The sequence below is a fragment of the Equus caballus genome, chromosome X (genome assembly GCF_041296265.1).
Source record: "Equus caballus isolate H_3958 breed thoroughbred chromosome X, TB-T2T, whole genome shotgun sequence".
In the NCBI taxonomy this organism is placed as follows: domain Eukaryota; kingdom Metazoa; phylum Chordata; class Mammalia; order Perissodactyla; family Equidae; genus Equus; species Equus caballus.
The window spans coordinates 15,026,704-15,032,906 of NC_091715.1; positions in this window are offsets into that span (position 1 = coordinate 15,026,704).

Consider the following 6,203-nt stretch of genomic DNA (forward strand, 5'->3'; position numbering starts at 1 on the left):
AAATATTCAACTCCAAACTCAATAGGAAGGTGGTTTTAACCAGAATTGAGCTGAGCAGATGCTTATTTAGAACGCCTGATTTTGCATTCCTTGTCCCCAGTTGCCAAGATCATGGGCCTCCTGAGCCCAGTCCTGGGGACCCGCTCATCCTGACTTCCAGTGTGACCTTGACAAAGCACCAGGATGCACCAGCAACAAACTTTGTTTAAATAGACTCCACGGAGGCTGCCTGCCCAACCTATGCAATGCTGTGAGCCCAAAGGGATCGTCACCCTAGAGCTTGCCCACCGCACGATTTTAGGCCCAAATATTAAAAAGTAGTATTACCACTGCAGGTAGTACCTGAACTTAAAAGATGGGATGCGCTAGACGTCGTCGCAAGGCTTTGGGATTTTTTTTCATTTTTAATTGTTTTATTGAGATATAATTCAGAAATCATCCCATTCACCCATTTAAGTGGTTTTTAGTATAGTTACAGAGTTGAGCAGCCATTACCACACTCAGTTTTAGAACATTTTCATCCTCTCCCCCCCAAAACCCAGTACCCATTAGCAGTTACTTTCCATTTCCCTCCCCAACACCCCTCAGCCTTAGACAACCACCAGTATACTTTCTGACTCTGTAGGTTTGCCTATTCTGAACATTTCATATACATGGACTCATACGTGTGTGGACAGAGGTTTTCATTTGTCTTGGGTATAGACCTAGGAATGGGATTTCTGGGTCATATGGCAACTCTGTGTTTAACCTTTGGAGAAATTGCCGCTGTTTTCCACAGCAGCTCCACCATTTTACATTCCCACCAGAGCATACCAGGGTTCCAATATCTGCACGTGCTCGCCAACACTTGTTATTGTCTGTTTGATTATAGCCATCCTAGTGGGAATGAAGTGGTACCTCATTGTGATTTTGATTTGCACCTCCCTAGTAACTAATGAGGTTGAACATCTTGTCATGTGCTTATTTGCTATTTGTATAACTTCTTTGGAGAAATGCCCATTTGGAAACTTTGCCCATTTTTAATTGTGTATTTATCTTTTTATTGTTGAGTTGTAAAAGTTTTGTTATATATTGTGGGTACAAGTCCCTTATCAGATATGTGATTTGCAAGTATTTTCTCCCCTTCTGTGGGCGCTCAGTTTCTTGATGGTGTCCTTGGCAGCACATCACAAGCCATTTTGACACAAGCAGAATAGGACTTAACCTTACAAAACAACAATTTGGCTTCTCTTCACGTTTCGGTAATAATACAGCCCATCCCTCCACCCCACCCCCAAAAGAAAGCAGAAACTGCCAGTATAAATCTTTGAAGAAATCCTGCCCTAATTCCAGTCCTGGTACGAATTAGGAACTTCACAAATGACATCAATGTGCACCCTCTTTTGTGGCCAATAAATGGAAGATAGGCTCTGAGGAAATCTACAAAAACACACAGACCAGAGTTGGGAAGAGCAAAGCTAGGGAAAACTTTCAACACCTCTAAGATTTTTTTTTAATATGATGCTATAAAAGGACACATTCTTTGCAACCTTGTAACGCATAATAATAGTAATTTTCCTAATGTGCCTGTTTGAGATTATTCCAATGACTGGCACAGCCTTCAGAGGGGCAAAGGTGCCCATTTCACAATTGCTTACCAGTCTTGCTGTTGTCCCCACTTCGGTCTTCCCACATTCCTTCCAGCTCTCACTGGGGTTCTGCTGACTAAGGCACACAGGTTGTGTGAATTCTGGCTTGAATAGTATCTGCGTCTAAACACAAACACTGCTGAATAAAGAACCCAGTATTTACTCAGCTAATGAGCGTCTCCCCGGCAGTTGGCACACACAAGCCACCTTCTCATTGTCTCCAGTAATTTGCACACCTGAAACATGCCCCAGCCCCTTCTCCCAAGGTCCTTCCTGCCTCCCCGCCAGCCCCGCTGAGGAGAAAATTGCAAAATGCTGGATTAGTCTCTTCTGTTTAGTTGAACAATTGTTCCATTCTTACCCCTTCCTTGCCTCTTACTAAGTGCATGTCCTGGAAACCCCTTTGCCCCGACGCAGAGATGTCGTTTGGACTAGAACAGTGGATTGAAGAATAGAGTGGAGGCACTGTAGCTAAAGAGTAAGATTAAATCTAGGCGTTTTTCTCATTTCCTTTCTTTTATTTTACACTTGTTACTCATACCAATTGTGGTCAAACTAGTTAGTTCTTTGACTCATTCAACATTGTAAAAAATATTTTAGCTACCATGCATGTGGCAGCTTCATTCCTTTTTTCATTGTACCCAAGGGCCAGTAGCAAATAGTGACAAAAGAGAAACAACCATGTTGCACAATATTATATGTATGTGCTGGGAAAACGTTAACATATACAGTAATTCAACAAGATTTATAGAACACCTATTCTGTGTCAGGCACTGTCCTTGGTGTTGAGTATGTCATAGTGAACAACACAGCCAAAGTCCCTGCTGTCACGTTAGATGCAGATGCTGAGATAGAGAGAGAGATGGATATGGCTAAGACCTGTGTATGGATGCTATAAATATTGTATGGACATAGATTATTGTAATCTGCCATAAAATACAAGAAAAATGAACTGGATGGATGAAACTCCTAAGAAGTGTTAAGCATAGACTGTATGTAAAATGCTAGCTTATGAAATATAGGTGAAACTCATATGTTTTAAGTATATGTAATGAATAAGTAGCTTGTGAGAAAGGTGGACTTCATAAGATGTATTAAAAATTGTAACATATTTCCAAGACATACTACAGACGGAATATATGATGGACCAAACAAGAGTGTTACTTATAGATAGATAGGGGTGGAAAGACCAAGTCGTTAGGTATGAGCATGAAATCTCTGAACTGACAGTTATGTCACCTCTAAATAGACCACCCATTGGTGGCACGCAGTATAGTCCCATTCTCATCCCACGTGTCCTCTACCTTCTTGAACATACGGAATATGGTTATAATAACTGTTTGAATGTTCTTGTCTACCAATACTATCATCTGTTTTATTGCTGGATCATTTCTATTAATTTTTCTCCTCATTGTGTGTCATATTTTCCCACTGTGCCTGTCTGGTAATTTTTTATTAGATGCCACACATTGTGAATTTTACCTTAATGAGTATTGCAGATTTTTGTCTTCCTATATTCTTTTCTTATTCTTCTCCTCCCCAAAGCCCCCCAGAGCACAGTTGTATATTCTAGTTATGAGTGCCTCTGGTTGTGCTACGTGGGACACCACCTCAGCATGGCCTGACGATCGGTGCCATGTCCACGCCCAGGATCTGAACCGGCAAAACCCTGGGCCGCTAAAGCGGAGCACACGAACTCAACAACTTGGCCACGGGGCCGGCCCCTTATAAATATTCTTGAGCTTTATTCTGGGACACAGTTAAGTTACTTGGAAACAGTTTGATCCTTTTCAGCTTTAAGTGAGATGGGAGCAGCTTTTAGGCTAGGGCTAATTAATCCCCTCTACTGAGGCAATCCCCTCTGAGTACTGTCCCCAGTGTCCTGTGAATTACAATGTTTTCCATTCTGGCCAGTGGAAGCAGAAACTATTCAGGCCCTATGGGACCTCCACGGATCATTCCCTCTAATCCATTCAGGTGGTTCTTTCCCCAGCCTCAGGAAGTGTCTTTATACACAGGTGCTGGTCGCTACTCTGCTGAAGATTCCAGATCTACACATCTCTGGAACTCTTTGTGCGGCTCTCTCCTCTCCGGTACTCAAACCGTAGCCTCTTTGGTCTCCTTGGACTTCCAGTGCCATCTACTCAACTCAGGAGACAACTGGGCTCCCTTTCTCAGCTCTATGGTCTGGAAACTCTCACGAGGCAGTAAGCTGGGAAATTGTGGGGCTCACTTTGTTTGTTTCCCTTTCTCTGGGATCTCTGTCCTGTGTTCTGCTTGTATAGGATTTTTGCAACTTTTTCTGAAAAAGTCTGAAATTCTTTTAGGATGAAAAGACTTAAAAGTTTTTTTGTTTTTTTTTTTTAAAGATTGGCCCCTGGGCTAACAACAGTTGCCAATCTTCCTTTTTTTTCTTTTTCTTTGTTGCAGGTGCTTCTATTTGTGGGACATGGGACGCCGCCTCAACGTGGCCTGACGAGCGGTGCCATGTTCGCGCCCAGGATCCGAACCCTGGGCTGCCGCAGCGGAGCGTATGGACTTAATCACTCGGCCACAGAGCCGGCTCCTAAAAGTTTTAAAATTGAAAAGGAAAGCACTTCTCCCCTCTCCAGTCTAGGCCTGCTATAGGCTGACCACTTATGGCAGAAAAAGGAGGAGCAAAATTGGCTTGTTCTCTCCTCTTCCACCTTGCTAGGCACCTGTACAAGGTGGGGGCTATGTAGCAGGAGGATCTAAGACAACCCCACTGATGGCTTTCTTGCGCTGGGACCACATGTGGTCCCGGGGAAACACATACCCTTCGCCCCACAACCTCTGGGAGTTCTGGCTGCTCCCATTCAGCCCCTCTTTCACTGCAACCATTTGAGCATCCAGCCAGCCATCTCACCCTCTAGATTTCTGAGGTATGGCTCAGACACTTGTCCTCTATGTCCTGAAAACCTCTTGGGACATTTGTAGCAAACTATCTTTGAGTCCTTTCCCTAGGCTCATGATAAGTAGTAGGCAACACTCCAAGACCCTAATTGGCAGGAACTCACCAGCACACCATTATGTCCCCCAAAATACTCTTCTAATTGCCAATTTCCTTTTCTGGGAATGTCCAGCCCCACTTTGAAGCTGAACATTTTGTTTCTGGTGCAAGACCGTCCAGAGTTCTCTTTTCTTTCTGCCATCAACTTTCTGCTACCAGTAACATTCCAAATGGTACCTGCTTCATCAGCCTGGGGCCTGGAGTGAAGATGGTGGTAACATGAACCAGAGCTCCCACTTGAATAACAATAGACATTGAACAAAAACTTGAAAGAGATGAGAGTGTTAGCCATGCAAATATGTGCGGGAAGAGCATTGCAGGCAGAGGAAGAGCCAGTGCAAAGGCCCTAAGGTACCCTGGTATGCTCAAAGAACAGTAAGGCCAATATCTCTAGATATTTAGAATTCCATCATCTTACTTTTTAACAAGCTCTAGTTTCTAGAAAGTTCTTCCATATATTTAAATGAAATCTTCTCTTGTAACTTCTACCCATTGATTCTAATTTAATAATTCTTCCATATGGCAGCTTTCCAAGTACTGCTGTTAGGTCTTCTTTTTTTCAGGTGATACCCCACCTCCCAGACCCTTCAATCATTTCTCCATGACATAATTTCTGGGCTACTCACCACCTTGATGATTCTCTTCTAGAAGATTCCCTATTTGTCTCTATTTGCTGTTGTGTGTGTGCAAAAGACTTTAAAATTAAACATTTTTATTTTTAGATAATTGTAGGTTCATATGCAGTTGTAAGAAATCATACAGAGAGATCTAGCATACTCTTTAACCAGTTTGCCCCAATGATAACATTTTCCTAAACGACAGTAAACTATCACCAGGATATTGACATTGATACAGTCAAGATACAGAACAATTCCATCACCACACAGATCCCTCCTGTTGCCCTTTGGTTGCCACACCCATCTCCCTCCTCACTCCACATACCTAACTGCTGGCAACCACTAATCTGTTCTCCATTTCTATAACTTGTCATTTCAAGAAAGTTATATAAATGGAATCATATAGTATGTAACCTTTTAGGATTTTTTTTTCACGCAGCATAATTTCCTTGAGATTCATCAAAATTGCTGCATGTATCAGTAGTCCATTCCATTTATTGCTGAGCACTATTCCATGGTAGGGATGTACCACAGTTTCTTTAACCATTCACCCTTTGAAGGACACCTGGGTTTCCAGTTTGAAGCTATTATGAATAAAGCTGCTATGAACATTCATGTACAGGTTTTTGTGTAAGCATAAGTTTTCATTTATCTGGGATAAATGCCCAGGAGTACAAATTCTGGGTCATATGGAAGTTGCAAGTTTAATTTTTTAAGAAACTGCCAAGTTGTTTTCCAGAGTGGCTGTACCATTTCACATATCCACCAGCAATGTATGAGTGATCCAGTTTCTCCACATCCTTACCAGTATTTGGTGTTGCCACTTTTTTATTTTAGCCATTCTATCAGGTGTGCAGGAATATTTCATTGTGGTTTTAATTTGCATTTTCCCAGTGGATAATGACGTCGAACATCTTTTCATGTGCT